Source organism: Lygodium microphyllum, chromosome 29, assembly GCF_053477565.2.
Source record: "Lygodium microphyllum isolate KBCC chromosome 29, Lygodium_microphyllum_v1.1.10, whole genome shotgun sequence".
NCBI classification, from domain to species: Eukaryota; Viridiplantae; Streptophyta; class Polypodiopsida; order Schizaeales; family Lygodiaceae; genus Lygodium; species Lygodium microphyllum.
The window spans coordinates 55,163,216-55,186,389 of NC_141163.1; the positions used below are offsets into that span (position 1 = coordinate 55,163,216).

Sequence of the window (23,174 nt, forward strand, 5' to 3'; positions counted from 1 at the left end):
AGCCCTTGGCTCTTGTGCACTCAGATGTATGTGGGCCCATGCCCTGTCAATCACTCGGTGGGTCAAAGTATTTTGTTACTTTCATAGATGATTACCCGCGTAAGGTTTGGGCTTATCCCATAAAGAGAAAATCCGATGTCTTAGACACATTTCAGCATTGGCTTGCATTAACAAAGAACCAGTCCGGGAAAAGGCGAAAATGCCTACGGTCAGATAATGGGGGTGAGTATGTATCACGTGCTTTTGAGTAGTTTTGTGATGAGCAGGGTATTAAGCATCAGTTGAATGCCCCTTACACTCCACCCCAGAATGGTATGGTTGAACGCATGAATAGGACCATTCAAGAAAGGGTCTGTAGCATGCTTAGCCAGACTGGCTTACGGCAACACTTTTGGGCTGAGGTAGTTGCTACTGTAGTGCATCTTATTAACACGTCGCCTAGTAGTGGCATTGACTTTCAAGTTGCAAAGGAGGTCTGGGTAGGCAAGCCCCCCTCTTATGATCATTTGCGTGTCTTTGGATGTGAGGCATTCTGCCATGTGCCCAATGAAAAAAGCAATAAGCTGGATCCTAAAAGTGTCAAATGCATTTATATTCGGATGGGCCGAGGCACCAGGGCCGATGGTCAAATTCAAAGATATTGACCTAGTTGTCTGTTCGGACGAGCCGAATTGGCCAAATGCAAGAGGACTAAGGGCCGATTCTAGGACTCGGCCCAGAACCAAGCCACTCGGGTAGGCCGAGTTGCACGCGATGACGACAGCACCGAGGATGATTTCGTTAAATCCCACAATCCAAACAATCATAAGGCACACAAACTTCTAGATCACAATAGGGATATAGGACAACAAGATCGAATTGAGTCACTAATGGAGGCTCTCTCTCTCTCTCTCTCTCTCTCTCTCTCTCTCTCTCTCTCAATGATCGGGTGAAAAATGAGCTTTTCCATTGTCTCCTAGGCCTTAAACTCCTTCTCGGGCAAGATCTTGAAATCCCCAATCACTCACTTGCCGACATTAAATCATTTCAAATACTTTTTTTTCCTATTTACCATGATTTGTGCCCTATTTTGCCCTGTTTTACAGCAGTAACCCTATGGGTTTCCAATCTAATTTATTAATCCTAACCTAAGCTAAATGCAACAAGAATAGAAAGCAAATAACTAAAATGATTTCCTATTTTTTTCCAATCATCAAACAACCAAAATACTTACTTGTATCGAAGATCAAAAAACACAAACTTCCTACCTATCTCAAGCTCCGTTTCAAGGATGAATCCCTTACTTCGATGCTCGATATGAGATGCGCAAGTGCTCAAGCTTGAATCCGTTGGTCACGGCACGAAACCAAAATGTAGAGGGAGCTCACACTCAACCGCCAAGACCCACAGACCACTTATTGTTTCAAGTGTTTTAAGCGAGCTCTAATGGCTATCTCTCACCTAGCCGACGCGCCTTCAAACCTACGAGTGTAGTAAGCTTGTCTCGATGCTGAAGTGAGTTGCGTCCTCCCTCGCACACACCTATAACTCCATGATCTTAGATGCTAGCTCAAGCCTTCTCTATCGAGCTCCATCCACCATATTCGCATGTACGCGAGAAAAGAAAAGAGAAGAGAAGAGGAGAAGAGGAGATGGTGAAGAGCTTCACTCTCTTGATCGCTCACTCCCATACACTCACTCCCTCACACTCCCTCTCTCAAGAGCTCACACACAAGCAAGGTGAAGAGAAGAAGAGAAGAAGAGAAGAAGAGAACACTCTTGTTAGCCACACACCAAAGAATGAGCTTCTTTGAACTTTATATACAAGACCCTAAAATCCCATGGGTACCCATCCCTTTTTACATGGCCGGTCATTGTGGCAAGGTCCTTTTTCCTATTTCCCTCTTCTTGCCTCATTCCTTAAACCTACACACATCTATTCTTTTACAAGTGGCATAGAAGGAAGCCTGCACTCTTTTTCAAGAGTTTTTTGAGGCACCTTCCATTTAAAATTGCGCTTTTTGTCTCAGCTTAAACTTTAAGGGCTGCCTCTGCACCTTTGCTCTTTTTTTGTCCTTTTTCCACTCTTTGCTTCATATTTCTACCATCTCTAATTGAGGTTAGCAACCAAGTAGAAATAAAGGATGCAAAGTATCCTTGAACTCCGTCTCTTGCGAAACTAAATGGCTAATAATGGAGTAAAACTCATTCAAGTGGGCAGACATAGAATTCCCTTCCTTCATACAAAGGTCCATCAACTGTTTCAATCAATATATTTGAGATGTAGGACTCTACTTGTCATAAAGATTCTTAATCTATATCCAAAGCTCATATGCAGTGTGATTTCTAATTACAACATTGTAGTAAATCCACTTAGAGAGTGATAAAATGATTGTGGACTTGCATAGCTCATCCAATTCATCCCAATCCTTAGCTGCAATGTTTTCAAGTTTAGCACCCCCATTTTTGAGTGGTATAACCTACAATTTATACACTAAAACCTGCAATACATATGTCTTTCAATAGTCGTAATTGGTCACATCCAGTGTCTCAATATTGAAGATAGCGCTATCATGAGAACCACTAGCCATAATGAGACCAAGCAAGTACACACAAGGGCAAGATGGGTTGCTAGAATACGCTAGAAATTAGTCCCAAAACCATTGCTAAATCAAACCAGAGACTGTCAAGTCCACAAACTGTAAGCAAAAGACTGTCAAGTCCAAGTGACTACCCTCAAATAGAATGCATAGAACTAAAATGACAAGTTGCTATGATAAAATGCAACAATATACCAATAACCAACTATGAGCAACCAAGAAGAAAGAAGCCAAGAACAACTAGTACTGAAGACTATCACAACTGCAGTGTGCCAGAAACCATACATGCAATGGACATAGACATCATGCACATGATAGGTCTCAAAGATAAATGAAGAGAACTACCAAATGTATAACCCATAGAGCAAAGGTCAATACATAACCTAGAAGCACATAAATACCACTGAAAATGCCTTAATAAACATAAGTACCATGTCCAAGCCAAGAGATCAAATCAGCCCATAATAGGGTAGTTGCGTCCAATAAATATCAAGAGAACATGTACATGTCACAATGAGTCCCACTATCTCACTGTAATAAGCTCAAGCTCAACTGCATAAACCAAATACTTTGTAGTATATCCAAGTGCTAATGTGGCTCAATACACAAAGTCGAGTAGCTCGCCTCGAAGCAAAATTCAAATACCAAAGGAGTAAGCAAAGCTCAAAACAACATGTGAATAACATCCAAACATCTAAGATCCATAGAGCATACATTCAGAAGTATTGAATCCAAGTAGTCTACAAGACTCTGAGTGTAGTATCCAAGGATAGGAATGACTATCAATGTCAAAGCATCCAAGCTCCAATATCAGCTTAGGAACATGTCATAAACATATCCATAGGCATACATGACAACCAAAGTGTCAATACATCCAATATGCGGTATCTAAGTAGCTTCAAAGTATAATGAGCATAATCTTTATCACACAACTATTTGTTGTCCACTATGAACAATAATGAAATTTTTGCTAAAGGTGAGCCAATGCAAGCTCAATCAAAGCCCAAAAGCATTCCAAGACATGTGTGGAGTATCCCCAAGTGTCAAACTAGCATTTGAGCATCAATACCAAGCCTCGAAAGTATCAAATGACAAGAGAAATATGTTTTTTTCACATAAATGACATTCAGTCTTGTTATTACACTAATGAAATCTCTGAGAAAATTGAGCTAAATGTGTGCTCAAATTAGTCTAAATGTATAACCATACCACCAGCACCAAAATAACATCCCAAAAGTATCAAACATGTATTATAGAAGTTACTCTTTGCTGTCCAAACCAAATTTATTCTATTTTGTGTGAAATAGAGAACATAAAACTACACAAAATCAACTCTGTGTTGTAGATCTCATCACGCTCTTCGTTTTTGGCTATAGAATGGCTAAATCTAATACCATATACAAAAGTTACGGCTAAAATACGATAGTGTTATCAGGCTACCATAATTATCCATGACTTCTACAACATGCTCTATATCCACTCAAAATGGATAAAATGGCTACTCCTTAGCTCAATAAGCACTTAATAAGACCCAACTAAGCCTTGGGAAGCTCCTTAACAAGTGTGGAGCAAGCTCGAACAAGTAGAAAGAAGAAAATACTCAATGCATACCTTCAGAGAAAGAAACAATGACTACCATGAAACCTTGAGTTGAAGCTTTGAATATGGGCTAAAGCAAAGGATTAAGAAGCTCCTCAAATGGTTAGCTTTAATACCAATTGAAGGGAGTAAGCCCAAAGTGGAACCACTTAAGTGGAAGCAAGAGCTTTGGTGGAAGAAGAGAGAGAGAGAGAGAGAGAGAGAGAGAGAGAGAGAGAGAGAGAGAGAGAGAGAGAGAGAGAGAGAGAGAGAGAGAGAGAGAGAGAGAGAGAGAGAGAGAGAGAGAGAGAGAGAGAGAGAGAGAGAGAGAAGATGTGGAAACTCCAATAATGACAATGTGTGACCATCCTTCCCTTTATTCGAATGTCACTAAAAGAATAAAGAATGAAGTGATCGTAATGAGTGTCCGCCCCCTATAGTGTACATGTGTATGGGTATTGCCAATGTAGTAATACATGGGCAGCTAGGCATAGGTGCCTTTATCCCCAACAACAAATCTTTTGCTTGTTTGTGTAACTCTACTAAATAGCAAGTACATTAACAATACGTCTGCATAAACCCGTCCACAATTCCATCAACTCATTCATCTCGGTCTCGAGATATTTAAAGCCTGGAGAACTTGAAGTAGCCTTTGTGTTTCTTCGAACCCTTGTAGTTCTTGTAGATTTAGCAACACGTGTTTCATGTTGTCTCGCCACTTCTTTCATTTTATGCACATCCACTCTATTAGACTCCACATTTTGGCTACAACAAAATATACAAATGATTATCCCAAAAAAATACATACCAAAGGCTAGCCAAACATTGTCTGATCCCCCTTCCCTCTCTCTCTCCCCTCCCTCTATAATGGATGTTCATTCATCTACATGTGCACATGGCACTTCCTAAAGACCTAGATATCATCATTTTAAACTTGGAAGTGTCCTAAACTCAAAAGCATCAATTGTAAATTCAAAGATGTTCTAAACTCGAAAGATATCCGAGACTTAAAAGTAAAAGAATAGAGATGCATTAGCTCGGGCATGCATGAGGATGCATGTGGCCATGCATGAGTACATGCATACATGGCATTCAATAAAAGCCAACCAAGCATTGTTATGTGTGTATCTGTGTGTGTGTGTGTGTGTGTGTGTGTGTGTGTGTGTGTGTGTGTGTGTGTGTGTGTGTGTGTGTGTGTGTGTGTGTGTGTGTGCGTGCGCGCGCGCGCGCCTTACTAATGGTGGATGCTCATTTGTTTACATCCACACATAGCACTCACACAAAGCTCAAAAGTGTCGTAGACCTGAAGGTGTCCAAGACTCGAAAGTGAATCATTATGAGGTAACTCTTGCTAGCAAATAGGACACCATCGAATCATCGTGTGCAACGTAAGGTAAGACCTTATAACATTCATTTTTTGTCTCAATGGATCACAGTAAAACATGTTATCATGTCCTTTTTGCGTTGCAACACTTATAAGCTTCAACTATTTTATGTATCTAATCTAAGTTATGAAATCACATTGGTCCAAATGCATCCGTCATGATTGACCTAATCAAACTCTTTGTTGTTATAAGCTTTTAAAGTGGGGATGTTACAAACTCATGAATGCTATTGTGTAGGTTTCCTAGTTAAAATGAACAATTGAGTTTTTAACACATTACTTTCTAATAAGAATAATGTTCTAAATTTTGATGCTTCTTTGGATCAAATATAACATTAGCTTCCTAAAAAATAATTTCTTGAAATAACCTACTTAGTTGTTTACTATTTTGTTTGCAGCCTACATACACACACATGTACATACACATGTTTTGTTTAGTATTCTCACAAAAATATCAATGGAGAGAGAGACAACCGGGAAAATGAACTATTAAAAGGGTATAAAAATAGTTTTATAATTTAGAAGAGAAAGAAAAATTTTCAAAATGGAGATTTTCATCAAATAACTCATCTAAGAAGTCTTATAGAGGTCACATATGTCAAGCAAAGTATATATTCGAGGATGAGCTTATGCGACGATCCATCCAAGTTAACATTGCCAAAAACCTATCAAGATAAACATTCAAAGAAGCAAGTTGCAATCAAGGGCAATGTTCTCCCGTGAAGGAGGATGAGCCTACATAGCAATTCATCTGGGTTAACATTACCGAAAACCTTTAAAGATAAAGTTTTAAATAAATAAGCTACACATAAAGGGTAATGTTCTTTAATGCAACCAAGCTCTCATTCTTGTGAACAATTAACTCACATAGTCCATCATCTATATAACCTGCACTATTAATGAGATCTCTCATCTTCTCTTCATGATCATCCAAGGATCCAATATGTGGCTAATATTTTTGGATGTGTTCATATATATCTCCTATATAACCCTTAATTTCTCCTAACTCATCATGTATTATCACTCCATTATAGCAAGGTGCCCTTCATAATTTTCTTCCAATATTCTCTCAATCCTTTGTAGACGATTACCAATGTTTTCACTAGGAGAAATCAAAGCTTTTTAATGCCAAAATAGTGTATTCACTTGCTTCTCAATCCTGCCCAAGCGATGAATGATCCTTAAGAAACCAATAGATCTATCATGCCCTCTAGTATGCTTGAGTGTATGACGAACTACCATCTTCCTTGTCATCTCTTTCATCTTGCATATATTCATTTGCACCTTGGGAGTGCATTGCACAACATTTGCTACATATACATTTTTGTTTGTTGCAGAAGCCTCCATATTGCGCAAAGCGCGTTCATTAACATTGAGATGCATATAAACTATTCTCAAAATTTAGAAATAGCAAGAAATCCTAGATAGCATTGGATTAGCCTTCTAATGTGTTAAATTTGAAACACACGTGTTTGGGCCATAAGTTGGATTAGGATTTGCTATAGCGAGTAGCATTTGCGATCAAGTTTCAAATTGTCTATCTCACATACAAGACTCAAGTGGGTCTTTCATTCCCTCGCATACTAGTCATATGTATGTCTTCAAGGTGCAATTAGAGTATCTCAAGCAAATTCCTATGACTTTACAAGCAAGAGATTAGAGTTTTAGACAATAAGAATGATTTGAATATCCCTATGAATAGATCTATCATGGCCTACGAACCCTTTGAGTCTTGAGCCTGGCAATTTGTCTTTATTCACAACTTATGGACAAATTCAAAGTCCTTTATAGTTATCCTAGCCTCACGAATTGTAATGAGCAAAGTAGAGGATGGATCTAATCTCTCAATAATGAAAGTCATGGATAAATAGAATTAGTATTTGGCTTTTGGTGCTCTCAATACTACAACTACCAATGAGTTGGTTGAAAATGGAGCCTTATGGTACAAGAGTGCACACTACATAATATCCTTTCCTAGAAAATCATTACTTGCTAATCCGCGAATAACATATATATGGAAATTTGTAGCTCCTAGTTTGGAGTTCAAGATACATGGGTTCATTTTGGTACCTATAGGGGTTGATAATATGATAGTCCTTTCTATTGCCATGGTCAATGGAAGTGTTGAGAAAGAAATTTGCATCAATCTCACACAAGCAAGCCATGTTGTCATGGCACCTATAGAATTATATTGATGAACAATTGTAATGAGCAAAAGTAGAGGATGGATCTAGTCTCTTAATATCACACTTCCAAATAAATATTTAAAATCTTTCTATTTGAGAATATCCTAACTAATGTTGAAATCCTAAATTAAATGTATCTAACATAGATCTTTATGAGAGAGAGAGAGAGAGAGGGTGTGTGTGTGTGTGTGTGTGTTATGTGTGTGTGTGTGTGTGTGTGTGTGTGTGTGTGTGTGTGTGTGTGTGTGTGTGTGTGTGTGTGTGTGTGTGTGTGTGTGTGTGTGTGTGTGTGTGTGTGTGTGTGTGTGTGTGTGTGTGTGTGTGTGTGTGTGTGTGTGTGTGTGTGTGTGTGTGTGTGTGTGTGTGTGTGTGTGTGTGCTTTCCTTACTCAAAACCTTTCTATTTGAGAATATACCAAAGGTCGAAATAGTAAGTGTATCTAATGTAAATATATTCTAGCTTAAAAGGTTTCTAACATTTAACTATATTTGACATAGATCTTTATCCTAAAATGAGAAGGAGAGAGAGATTTCTACATGTAGATCAAACAAATGCTAGAAACCTCTCCATATATATTAAAAAACATTGGAAACGCCTCTCTCTTAAAAGGTGAGAGAGAGAGAGAGATTTACTTTCCTTACTCAAATGCATGCAATGTATCACCCTATTTCTCTATCTTAAAATGTTGGAGAGAGAGAGAGAGAGAGAGAGAGAGAGAGAGAGAGAGAGAGAGAGAGAGAGAGAGAGAGAGAGAGAGAGAGAGAGAGAGAGAGAGAGAGAGAGAGAGAGAGAGAGATCTTTTCTTACTCAAATGCATGCAATGTATCACCCTATCTCAAAACATTGAAAAAGGAGAGAGACCAACACACACACACACACACACACACACACACACACACACACACACACACACACACACACACACACACACACACACACACACACACACACACACACACACACACACACACACACACACACACACACACACACACACACACACACACACACACACACACACACACACACACACACACACACACACACACACACACACACACACACACACACACACACACAACACACACACACCTATTTTACCTATAAAATTACATTGCATAAATAAAAACTAAAATATCACAAAACACAAATTCAAATTCAAATTAAATGTGTACAATCCATCTATCTTAAAACACTGGAGAGAGAGAGAGAGAGAGAGAGAGAGAGAGAGAGAGAGAGAGAGAGAGAGAGAGAGAGAGAGAGAGAGAGAGAGAGAGAGAGAGAGAGAGAGAGAGAGAGAGAGAGAGAGAGAGAGAGAGAGAGAGAGAGAGAGAGAGAGAGAGAGAGAGAGAGAGAGAGAGCTTTACCCATAAAATTACATTGCATAACTAAAAACCTAAAATAGCATAAAATATTCAAAATCAAAATCAAATTAAATGTGTATAATCTATTTATCTTAAAACATGAGAGAGAGAGAGAGAGAGAGAGAGAGAGAGAGAGAGAGAGAGAGAGAGAGAGAGAGAGAGAGAGAGAGAGAGAGAGAGAGAGAGAGAGAGAGAGAGAGAGAGAGAGAGAGAGAGAGAGAGAGAGAGAGAGAGAGAGAGAGAGAGATCTTTTCTCACTCAAATGCATACAATGTATCACCCTATCTTAAAACACTAGAGGGGGGGAGATATATACATACATATATATATATATATATATATATATATATTCTTACTCAAATGCATCCAATGTATCACCCTATCTCAAAATATTGAAGAGAGAGAGAGAGAGAAAGAGATCTATTTCACCTATAAAATTACATGGCATAAATAAAAAACTAAAATATTATAAAATATTCAAATTAAATGTGTATAATCCATTATAACCTATATTGAAAGAGAGAAAGATCATCAACTTAGACAATGGTCGCGAAAAATACTCTTGCCTACTCATAAACACATAATCGAACACCAACAAAGAGTAATAGCAACCAAAGCACTAACTAATCTCTCTCTCTCTCTCTCTCTCTCTCTCTCTCTCCACTCCAAACCAACAGGTAATAAACAATTAATGAAAAATCTAAGCTAAATCAACAAGCAAACCAAACCAACAATCCAAGCCAAACTAACCCTCAACCAATTAACAAAATATTGAACCAACTCCAAACCAAATAAACTCACCAACAAACTAAACTAACATTCTTAGCTAACTAGACGAACTAACTAACTAACCTACTAACAAAACCAACTAATGTACTAACAAAACGAATACAATACTAACTTAAGGAAATCACACACACACACACACAGAGAATGCTTCTAGAAGGGCTATGCAACCCTTTTAAAAAAACCCTACATGTTTGACCCCACAGTGCCAGCATTAGGATTTGACATGCACCCCTCCTTTTCTAAAGACATTCTCTTTTAGACCTTGCTATTCACACTTGCATGGAAAATTTCAACATTGCCAATCCATTGAAAAGCATCCTAAAGTTATGCTTTTCATACTATTGTGATTATAGACATCAACATGTAACCCAAGAAAGACAAAAAATAGTAATAATTCAAAACACTTAGCTTATATACCTTATATTAATGACAACCTTTACTTAAGTTTCTACTACTTTATGCCTTGTGATTTGAAGCAAATTACCAACATCGAATGTAATAAGAAGCAATGTGCCATTTTTGAATAAAAATGCATAAAAAGTTCAACAACGAGCAATAATGCAATTAGCTATTTGCATGCAAGGTCACAAAAACACAAAAGCAACAACTAACAAGAGCATCAATATCTTTTTCATGTTGTTTTTAAAGCACCCACCAAATCTCCTGTTCTTCATGCCCTTCCAAGCATCATATTATTCACTCCATGGCACATGTTCTTGATTTGATACCTTTGGGGTATTCATATCCTCAAACATAAGAAAACTCGAAGTATCAAGTGAGAGATGATTCTGAAACTTATTTTTGATCTTATTCATCTTGGATAATCCTCTCTCACATGCAACTGAAGAGATATGCAAGACCATAATGCTCTCCATAGCTTCATTATTGATGGAAATGATTGTTTCCACTCATCATGATTGCAACACTCTTTCCAAGTTGAATGCATGTCTCTCCCCTTAAAACAATTTCACATTCTTGTACCAAAAGACCTTCTCTCACCCTTACATTCTTGTTAGTTGATCAAAGAGCTTGCATTTTGACCAAAGTGTCCACACAATACTTGCAACCATTCTTTAGTGGAAGTATCCAACTTTTCTAAATCACTTTCATAATCTTTTGGAGAGAAGAATTTGGATGCTTCAAACACATCAAAATCATTTCTAAATCTACCCCAAAAAGCTTGTATCAAATTTGTGATAGCATCCATTGATTCATCACTCAATCTTAAAGCCATACTTCGACCTGAACATTTTCGACACGCAACCAATAACCATCTAAAAGCCAAAGCTTTTCCTTCTGCAGGTACGACTTGCACAAAAATATCAAGTGTCCCACTATGCTATCATATATCTAATGTGGATTAGCAGCATCATCTTCCCACTTAGGTTCCAAATGCAAATAGTACTCATGATTTACATCCTCTCTATCTATTCTTGCACCTTCTTTATAAAGTTATCTGTATATGCATTATCAATGTAAGAAGAAAAGTCTCCATAGCTGACTCAATATGACTTCAAATACTAGATATATCAGGGTGACTCGATTGGAAAGTGGCATTTAACATGTTCAATTTTTCCAGCACATCAGCAAAAAAGTGAAATGCAAACTGCACCTTGTAGTTAGTCAAGAAAGAGTACAAAATAGCATCCTCATTTTGTATAACTATCAACAATGTAGGCATAGGCCTCACAATAGTGGTCATCACTTGACCTCTTGAAAGCCATCTTACATCATGCATTTTTTACATTTTGAGTTTTCCTTTGCTACTAATGCCAAATGACTTAACAACATTAGCCAAGAATACATGTATTTTTGCCGATCTAGATGTCCATTCATACATTTTGTGTGCAATTTTATCCATGTTCTTAAATTCCTTGAACTTGCTAAATGTGTCACTAGCTACAAGTGTCTCTCTACGAGCTATGCAATGATAGCTCATGAGGTGTGGAATCACTCTATGTAGCCTTGCTACCAAACCAGTGTTTGATCCTTCATCATAGTGGCACCATCTGTTGTAGTTCCCACAATGTTTTCTAGTGGTAATTCCATACAATGCAAGAACTCAACTAATGTATCATACAAAGCCTTTGCAGTTGCATTATAGGTGAAGAAGATCAAGAAACGTTGTGATTCTCTACATCCTCAATAAAGGTGACATACAAAATCATATACTGTTGTACACTAACATCTGTGCTCTCATCAACCTAAAGAGAGTAGAATGGACTACTCATTATATTATGTTTCACTCTTTCCCAATATACATGCTTCATTGCTTGTGTGAACTCTTTGTGCTTGCATCCTTGCTACTGTAGGTAGAATACTCACTTACAAGAGGCATATTTGGTGTTTGCATAAATCTTTGGAAGTTACACAAATTGTGAAACTCTTCCAAAGGTAAGTATCTTTTGACCACATACCACTACAAGGATTTAAGCTTATAGCGACGCGGGTAGCGGCGTCGCTATTGGCGACGCAGATAACGACGCTCCACAGGGAAAAAAAACAGGCTGAAACTGAGCACGGCTTTATTTCACGTTTTTGCGTTTTGTGTTTTGAGAGAGAGAGAGAGAGAGAGAGAGAGAGAGAGAGAGAGAGAGAGAGAGAGAGAGAGAGAGAGAGAGAGAGAGAGAGAGAGAGAGAGAGAGAGAGAGAGAGAGAGAGAGCGATCGTCGTGAGAGGAGAGGAAGAAGACTTGCCGCCGCCGCCGCCATTGTTCGCGAAGGAGAGGAGGAGCCTTCATCGCGAAGAGGAGCCGCCCCACAATCGCCATATCTCATCGATGAGTCTCCCTCTCTCCTTCTTTTGTTTGTTTAAGGTTTAAATCACTTTCTCTTTTGCTTGTTTAGGAGAGTAAATGAGAGAGAAAGAGAGGGAGAGGGAGATGGAGGGAGAGAAAGAGAGAGAGAGAGAGGGAGAGAAAGAGAAAGAGAAAGAGAAAAAGAAAGAGAGGGAGAGGGAGAGGGAGGGGGAGGAAATGAGAGAGGGAGAGAAAGAGAAAGAGAGGGAGAGGGAGAGGGAGAGGGAGGGAGAGTGCATTCTCTCCCTCCCTCTCCCTTTTGCTTTTGGAGAGTATTAGGATATATTGTGAGAGGGAGAGGAAATGAGAGAGAAAGAGAGGGAGAGGGAGAGGAAGGGAGAGAAAGAGAGAGAGAGAGAGGGAGAGAAAGAGAAAGAGAGGGAGAGTGCATTCTCTCTCTCCCTCTCCCTTTTGCGTTTTGGAGAGTGTTAGGATATATTGTGAGAGGGAGAGGAAATGAGAGAGAAAGAGAGGGAGAGAGAGAGAGAGGGAGAGAAAGAGAAAGAGATGTATACTCAAATGGATAGCTTTATGGAGATGTATGTCTACTCAAAGGGATAGCTTTTGTCTACTCAAGATGTAGTCCACCTGTGTGTATATATATTGGAACGATAACATATCCATGATTATGGTAATGGTATGCACTTTGCTTTTTTTATGGGTACCATTACATCGACTCCTTAAGAGGGCTAAAAATTGGTCATACACTTTATAAAGTCTAGTTAGGAGATTTAAGATGCACGATAATAGACTTATCAATAATGGTATGCATGTGCTTTTACCATGGGCCACGTACATTGGTGACTCTTTAAGATGGCTTAAAATTGGTCATATCCTTCATAATGTCCAAGTAGGGGATCTAATTGTGATATGCATAATTCCTTGTTTTTGTATTAACTTTATAGGCATAACAAATTAGTAATCATGCCAACTAGTCAACGGAAGGACTAAAAGAAAATGATCCCCTAGCTAATGGTCATTATGGTACTTCATCAAAATGAACCCAAAAGTATTGCCATAGAAGAAGAATCCCTTAAATTGAGCATAGGATATTTTTTTCAAAGGTTATGACTATGAGTATAATTGATTGGAACAAATTTTATAACTATGGTATACACACACACACACCCCCACACAGGCACAAACATTTTTACTATTTGATATTGTCTTTGACATGGTAACCTTGTATTACATTGTTGCATTTGATGTCTTCCAATCAATACAATAAAAGTTGATAAATTTCATAGATGGCATTAATTTTTATACATGGACCTAGGACAAAAAAACCACATTACTAAGATGCTTTTTGTTGAGATTGATTTATTATTAGACTAAGAGATCCTCAATAATACTCATAAATTTTGTTGACTAGGATTACTTATACTCAAAGCCCTCTAGTGCAGTTGTATAAGTAATCCTAGTAGAGCCCCTCTAAGATACTCAAAGTACATAACCTAGAGACCGTAGCTAGGTATTTAAGGTATAATGGCCATACAAGAAGACACCTCAATAATTGACTGATCACCACTAAATCCCAAAGAAGAATCGTGTTCCATCCCCTTCAACTCTATATTCGCCTCGTGAAGAACTTCATTAATCATAGTATCCTTGTCACCAATCTTTTTGTTGCAATGATGAAGTAACATATTCATCACTTTTCCTTTTAGTATCTAAGGCATTATCCAATCTTTTAGTCAAGTCCAAACATTTAGTCTTCAACTCATGAACCTTATGAACCAATGCCTTTTTTTTCTACAATAATGAATAATTATCTATCGGGACAAACAAATCCTTGAGCATGGTATATGGCCGAGATATAACATCAATAAATCTCTCGACTACTATGTCCCATGCATTTTTTACATCAATCAGTAAAGCATTTCTTATATCTTGAAGTTTAGATTTCAACACCATGGATGCATCAATATCAACCTCAATGTTTTTCAAAATTTGCTTCTCAACCTCTTGCAGAGGCTAAAACCTCTCAAGCAAGAGCTTATGATCAACTTGCAACTTGACATACATCTCCATAAAGCTATCCATTTGAGCCTCATTTTCCCAAATTGTATTACAAGTCATTAAATTGTTTTTTGTAACATAGACAAGATGGAAAACGAAGAAGGTCCTGTTGTTCAAGATCGCAAGGCGTATCTTAATTAGCGCATCCCATGTCCTTGCTCTCAATGCAAGTTAGCAATTAGACGAAAATGCCGATTGTCTATAGAACACATACGACAATTTGGCGAGTTTCAATCCGAGATCATTGATCAGGCGATTGTGGATTTTCAGCAAACGGTAATTTGAAGTTAATATCAATCATGCATTGTACTCGCAAGCTAATTGAATACCATATACAATAAGATTGGGTCTTGCCTGGCAAATTTTCTATTCAGGGAGGTGATGTCTCGTCCCAAGGGGGAGTGCACCCTTTGCGGCCAATTAGAAGAGTTCGTGGGTGTGCGATGGATGGAGTGCAGGAGCCAATCCACCCCTCGTAAGGCCAATTTATACCGTCAATGCCAAAGGAGACAGACAACCTTCCAGACCTACCTACAATCTTGGAGTCTGAGATGGAGGGAATGATCGATGTATTGATTCCCATGGATGTCGAGACTTCTGATCCGCTTAGAGAGGAAGCATCCATACCATTATATGATGGGTGCCGAGTATCTCGGTTACATAGGCTTAGAGAGGAAGCATCCATACCATTATATGATGGGTGCCGAGTATCTCGGTTACATAGGCTTAGAGAGGAAGCATCCATACCATTATATGATGGGTGCCGAGTATCTCGGTTGAAGACACTGCTTGCACTCTTAAGTGTGCAAGCAAAATACGGGTGGAGCGATACGAGTATGACCGAGTTGTTCAGGTACCTTGTACATAGGCTTCATTGATTTTTTTTTTGACACTATTATTACAAACATTTGTGCTTTTTCAAGGTATTTTATGATTTTTTATGTTGATGCACGACATGTTTTACGGAAGCTTGGCATGGACTACAATAACATCCATGCATGTATCAACGATTGCTGTCTGTTTCGAGGAGAATACGAGACTATGGAGACATGTCCAAAGTGTGGTGCTCACAGGTATCGACAGGACTTGCAAGGGCAAACCATCCCTCAAAAAGTTCTCAGACACTTTCCACTCATCCCCTGCATAAACCACATGTTTCGTACGTCCGGCATGGCGAGCTTGACAATGTGGCATGCGCAGAGTAGGTCCACGGATGGAGTTCAATGAATATCAGCGGATTCGCACGCATGGAGCCACATTGACTCTACCTTCCCAGGCTTTGCGTGAGAGCCAAGGAATCTTCGGCTCGGTCTCGCAATGGATGGCGTGAACCCATTCGGTCTACGCTCAACTTCTTACAATGTGTAGCCTATAGTCCTCGTCAACTACAGCTTTCTACGAAGAAAGGACATCTCATCCTTAGCTTGCTCGTCCTAGGCCGCTACAAAGTAAAAAATATGGACGTGTATCTTTGTCCATTAGTCGATGAGCTTAAGATTTTGTGGGAGGAGGGGGTCATTGTGCAAGATATGAGCAGGCGCGATGGTTGGCGGTCAACCAATATTCGAGCCATTCTCATGTGGACGATGCATGACTTTTCGGGATTGGGAGAGTGCTCAGGTGAGCAGGCCTCCGTTCTCGCTGGTAATATCTATATTTTATCTCATTCAATCAAGTATTTACTAGGTCATGGTGTTGGAACAGGTCTGGTTACCTCAGGTTATCATGCATGTCCATTGTGCGGGCCACAGTTAGACCCCCGAAGGTCACTAATCATGAAGAAGATGGTATATCAAGGATACACTGCTTTCTTGCCGGAGGATCATGAACTCAGGGAAGGTTTCCTTGGACGATCTCCAACATGTATGAACGCCACAAGATGGTATGAGCTGAAAATGGTCCACGCGGAATCAAATCCAAATGGAATGCGACGGTTCTCAGTTTTCTTCGAGTTGCCATATTGGACCCACTTACAAGTCAACCACTTATTGGATCCCATGCATATTTTCAAGAATGTAGGCAGCTTGCTATGGGACCACATCACAGGAAAGAGAGACACTATAGGGGCACGAATGGATTTAAAGGAGGTAGGTAAGATGGAGGCGCTTTGGCCGCAGTCGAGTGCTGATGGTCGTGTGCAGCTTCCTTGTGCTCCTTGGGTTTTGTCCACTAAAGAAGAGCGCATTGTGAAGCAAGTAATCAAGTCTATCCGCACTCCAACGGGTATGATGCGTTCTCTCAGGTCCGCATTTTCTAAAGACGACCAATTATAACACAATATTAGTGAGTTTGGGAATATCCCAATTCCCATTTTTTGAATACTAAAAAGGTGGCACCCGGATAACATGGCCACAAGTTTCTCAAAACCATATGATGTGACCTATCATTGGAAAGCGCTTGAAAAATGGAATCTATTAAGCTATAGAGCACTCGATTTGGAGTTATAGTGCTCAAGTTATGACAAATCCAAAGATTTGACCATGTGTCCCAATCTTATGGGAAATTCCCATATTCCCCGATATGTTGTTTTATCGGGGCTAAAATCCCATGATTGACATAAGATATGTCAGGTTTGTACTACGAATGGATCGTAATTAGCGTGGGCATTTTGCTATTTGGAATGTGGTCATTATTCATAATGCTTTCTCATTTGTGGTAGTTTGTACTACCGATCGCGATTGCAGAATGCCTTACTCCAGAAATTCGCGGGGCCATTTACAAGTTGTCGACTTTGGTGCAATGGATCTCACAGAAATAGATTAAGACGTCCTCTATTGAATCCGCGAGGCGGGACCAGTGGAGACGGTCTGTCTCTTTGAGAAATACCTGCCCACCAGCATGCTCACGATACAAATCCACCTTCTTGTGCATCTTGTGGACGAAGTGGAGATTGCTGGACCTGTCCATACGCGATGGATGTTCTTCCTGAAGCGCTTCATGAAAACCCTGAAAGGCTTTATGGGACAACGAGCTCGGCCAGAAGGTAGCGTGGCCGAAGGTTGGTTGGTGTTTGAGGCGCTAGTGCATATTTCACAATGGCTACCAACGGTGGAACCAGACAATGAAATGCTATGGTCGCGCTGAGGGACGATGATAGACTGACTGGAGATGTGGTGGTTGAAAATGGGGTAGAAAAAAGAATGGATGCCTCAATGGAAGAGAAGGTGAATCGCTTTTGTATGTTGCACCATACCTCCATGGAGACGTGGCTCGCTAAGTACCAGATTGCAAGGCAAGATCGAGAGGAAGCGCGAGCTAAATTCCGACGTAGTACGCGTCATCGATCGATTTGATATCCCGAAGGCATAGAGGAGATGCCGCGGTTTATGTCAATGCGATGGTTGCATGAAGCCTTGACTGCAGCATCTTGCGAAGGGACAGAGGTCTCAATGGAGGAGTGAAAATTCTCGAGGGGATGTAGTCCAAAGGTGATGAGGGGTTTAGAATCTATCGTATCTAAATTTTATATGCGACATCTAATTTGAGTGTTTCAATGTACAGTACAAAATATATAGTGCAGCGTGGTCGCACGGACGGCATTTGCACGTGGAGTGTATTGACAAAATGCGCTCCACAATGGACTGTGGTGTCATGGCAAGGTTCGAGCAAGAGAGCCGGCGACGAGCAATGGATCCAAACACGGTTGTGGATGAGATGGAGTATTTTGGGAACTTGCAAAGTATTATTACGGTGGATTACCGTAGCTTCTCCATGATACTATTCGATGTGCAGTGGTTCAAAGTGGTACTTGGAGGAGCTAGAGCAACAGTTCGACGAGGTCCATCTGGATTTCTCAAAATAGATTCCGAAAAAAAATGGACGGATTTGCGCGACACTTTTGTGTTGCCGGCCCATTATGAACAGGTGCATGGAGTCATTTGCTTGCTAATTGTATTACGAGATGGTTTATGTCACAATGGTTTGAACTCTCTTGTACGTGTTTGTGAACAGGTAATCTTCTATCCAAACCCCCGACAACCTCGATGGTCATATGTTATACCTTCAACTCCCCGAAGTGCGAGAGTATATGATCAAAGCGATGTTCCGAGCATAGATGAAGATAATATGCAAATAGAGGGGTCGATATTGCAAGGGGTGGAGGCCGTCGAAAGCTTGGAGCTAGCATCGGCTAACAATGATGGAAATACAGGAGTCCAAGAATTCTTTGAGAATGAGGCGGACTCATTCTTTTGTGGTGACATGTCTATCGACCTTCCAGTGTATGCAGAGTTGTGTCAGGAGATTAACATGGGACCATAGGATCTGTCATAATTGTTTCTATTGCTGGATGCATAATTTCCTTGCTACTTTTTTCCATTTCTAATTTCAACCTTTTTTTAAAAGCAAATTTTAGAAATGTGGCATTTCTAACCACAATGCCAACATTCCTTGCTATCATTAGAATTCCATTACCTATTAGAATTTGCAACTTGGCCTCTTTGACTTTCCCTTCCTCGAGATAGTTGTCGTGTATTTTAATGTGTATCATAATTTTGACTATGACCACCACCTTGGCTTCTACCATGATATCTACCTTTACTAGTACAGTAAAATACATATTCCAACTTATTTTTATTTTGAGAAGAAGGGGAATCAAAGCCTAGGTTCTTCTCCTAAAGTACTTTTTGGCTACCCTCTATGATCAGAGAGAGCCTTCCTCACTACTATAACGATTTTAACGTTTTGATTGCGTAATACTTCCTTTAAGGTCTCACATTGTCCCTACATCATATGTGTTCCATGCATATTGTAGGTCTACATTTTATTTTGACATTTTTAAAAATGTGGAATCTTGAAAGTAATGTCCCCTTTCCCCCCCCCCCCCCCCCCCCACAAGTCGGCTGTCCCCACCTCACAAATCCCTCTTCCTTTTTTTGGCCAATGATGTATAAGCACTACACCATGCCCAATATGGCTAGCATTACCCACTCTTGATACCTAGATGTTTTGTAATCATGATGCTGTCAATTAATGCTTCATTTCTTATAAGTAATCTAGGCCTACATAGCCTAGTCCATGATGATTGGCCAGCCATGGGATGTCAACAATGAAGATGATAGATACTCCCATTTCGAATGCATATAGCATATCACATGAATCCATGATGTCAATCAAATTTTTTGCATCATAAATACATGGGACACTTGCATGCTATTACATGACCTTATGCAATGTCATCTAATTGCAGTCCAACTCCTCTTACATACATGCGGTTGGACTAATGCTATTGCAAAAAGAAGTGATGTATGTAACCCTACCCTATGATTAGATCATTTCATAAGAATGGAAGGTCACATCATGAATGATAGATCCCTTTGGTTATTAATGTAGCCTACAATACTCAAATCTATGACACTTCATATGCATAGGTAGCATTTCTCACATCAAATATATGAGGTTAGACAACTACTTTGTAATATAATTTTTAAGTAAAAATATAGGTGAAAACATCACCCCTACTACTTTGTAATATAATTTTTAATTAAAAATATAGGTGAAAAAATCACCCCTATCCTACTTCACACCCTATATAAAGTCAAGCCTCTCCTTGTTCTATTCAATTGACTTTCATAAGTAGTCACTTTTATTGTGCCTATGATCATGAGTATAATACACTTGTGGACTCCTCTAACATAAATTACTATTACAGGATAACAAGATAGCAACAAGTTAAGCTCTTGCCATTTGCAATGTAGGCATTTTTGTATTAGTTTTCACTAAAATGGAACCTATTCAGTTTTCAAGTAAAAGACTTCCCCTTTTCTCCTATTACAGAGTATTTTATTGGATCTCATGCTTTCTAGAAGCGTGATTGCATTAGCACTTACATCAATGTTGCTTATACCATCATTATATTACTGATGATTCTGTCATTGATGATGTCATCATGCTAATGTTAGCACTTATGCCATCTCATATCTAGAAGCTTTCCCTTAACCTCAACTCTAGTAGAAATAGAAGTCTTGAGCTATAAGCCCTTTAGACTTGCCAACACTAGTTGTGATGCTCCTACAGGAGGTTAGTCGGGGAAGGGCAAGAAGTGAGCTTTTCGAGGGAGAATTTAAGTGATCTTTCTTGGGCAACCTCCATTTCTTATTCCACTTATTCCTCCTATTCTCCTATGCACATATCAAGCACCACTACTGACCCTATTGCCACCACCATCTCCACCACCACCACCACCACCACCTCTACCGCTGCCTCCACTGTTGATGTCATTACTACCTCCACCACTTCCTCCACTATCGTCCCCTCCCATGTTTCTCCTCCCATGTTAATTAATCTCTCTCTCTCTCTCTCTCTCTCTCTCTCTCTCTCTCTCTCTCATTGGGGTAAAAGGCCCTTGGGCCTGCCCGTGTACAGTGACCGTCCATATTCTTTATTCATATACATGAGATAGTGCAATAAGGTTGCCATATATCATTCTTGACAGCACCTACATTGTGTGTGCTCTTCTCTCCTACATCTTCCTCTTCTCCTTCTCCACTACCATTGCATCTCCTTCAACTAGTATCAGAGTGGGTCCTTCACGAGTGCTTCCCAGCCTCTTTCCGACATTGACACAAGGTATGGGAGTTCTTCTCTCACTCAATTTTCAGCTCATAGGTATAATAGGGTTTGGAAGAGCAGGGGCAACCATAGTTTCACTCTTTGGAGCTTTTTTCTACTTCCCCTTGACTTGAGCCTTTGTAGGCTTGTTTGGGCATACTCTAGGCCTCCATTGGGACTTGTCTTGCCTCCCCCCACACTGGTTTTGTATAAACACATGATGCTAGAATGATTCAACATTTTGTGCCATTTTTCAGACCTGTCTATAGCTCAATCATCATTTGAAGCAGCCCCTCATCAATAGGGCACTTGGACATGGCTTCTTGAGTCCCCCAAGCACTTGATTTCAACCTTGGTCTTCAAGCATGGAATTGAGCATTGATGTGATTTAATTCAGATTTGGGACTGTTATACATAGTTTACAAGCAGCCCATGACAGTGCTACATTAGCATTTTATATTTGGACCACTTTGGCATTGACATTGGCTGCCCGTTTGGGTCCCAAATACTCCCCGAATGCTCAGGGAATGTATGCCTATGATGTGAGATGCTTTTGGGACTGAATTTTCTCAATCATTGACTATTTTACACAATCTATAGGCAGCCCAAAACAGGGCAGCCCCCTGTCATTACATTTTATGCTTATGCTACATGGTCATTTGATGCCCGATTATGCTCGGTTGGTGCCTATACATATGAGAATGTATGCCTATGGTTTGCCTATCGATTTGAGCTTGGTTTGACCACTAATTCTCTTAGTTTACAGAGGTTATTTGCTACTAGAATATTCAAGGCTGAAGCTATTTATGCTACAGTTGGGTTATGCCTATTGGTCATGGGGTGCTCCTGGCTATTTGGAGTTATGTATTGATGTATTTGGATTATGCCACATGGTTCTTTTTGCTCCTGGAATTATTTGGAGCAAGAAGTAGAGCTCGATTTTATGGGTCACTATCATGTTTTATTTGTAGTTGGCATTCCACTTTTATGACTGCTTATGCCTAGGCTACCCATGTGGGTTTATGTCTTGGTGGATGCTTTTGGGTGGCTATAGTATGGCAGATGTTTAGGCTTGACAAGACTTGCATTCGAGGAATTTTGTGGAGCAGTTGTTGGCTTTTTCCGTTATGATATTGGATGCTACTTGGTCTTATGCTCCACAAAATTGGATCCTTGGATGTTTGGTTTACGCAAACATGTATTGAGTAGTGTTGCTTCCTTGTCTTGGCAGTTGGTTATTGAGCAGCGATTGCTCATTGATACTTGGATTTATTATGGGATACCTGGTTGATTAGTGGACTTTTTAGTGCTTGGGCTACAGTTATGGCTTTCTTTCTCCCTTGTTGCCTAGCTTCTATGCTAGTTGGGCTCTTGTTGCCCGTCCATGTTAGAGAGCAGATGTTATGTATGCTTACATGTCTATGCACATGGTCTACTATTGTATACCTTACAAAGCCACTTGTATGGATGATGTTGTATAGGTGTTTGGGCTTCTCCTGGAGCTTGACTCTTGCAAGATGCGGTCTTTACTTGACTTGGATGTTCCTAAGTGGCATGATGTATTGTAGAGCTATGCGTATGCGTATGGTTATGGGCTGAATTCATGGCTGAATACCATATGCTCTTATGAAAGATATCTTAGGCTTTTACACTATTGTGGTTAGTTATGTCATGCACTTACCTACGAGTCTTTTTCATGTGGGAGCTTCTACATCCCTGGTTGATGCTTATGTGCTTCCCTCTCTAGTGCGGATGGAAGAGTACGATGTCTTGCAACTGGACTTCCACGTCACTTTTAGTATGGCCCTTTGCATGATAAATTCATAATTAGAAACATATTTTTCATTCAAAATATCATTGTAGATAGTATTATTGAGAAAGTTAGTTCACCAGTGTCTGTGGGGGCTGGCACATCCTTCAACATTATAG

At 39.7% G+C, this 23,174-nt stretch overlaps 2 pseudogenes; both read right to left on the reverse strand.

The window, feature by feature from the left end:
* Window positions 1–10,464: 10,464 nt before the first annotated feature.
* On the reverse strand, window positions 10,465–11,114 carry LOC148010647 (uncharacterized; annotated as a pseudogene).
* Window positions 11,115–11,324: 210 nt separating this feature from the next.
* Window positions 11,325–20,955, reverse strand: LOC148010648 (uncharacterized; annotated as a pseudogene).
* Window positions 20,956–23,174: the final 2,219 nt, after the last annotated feature.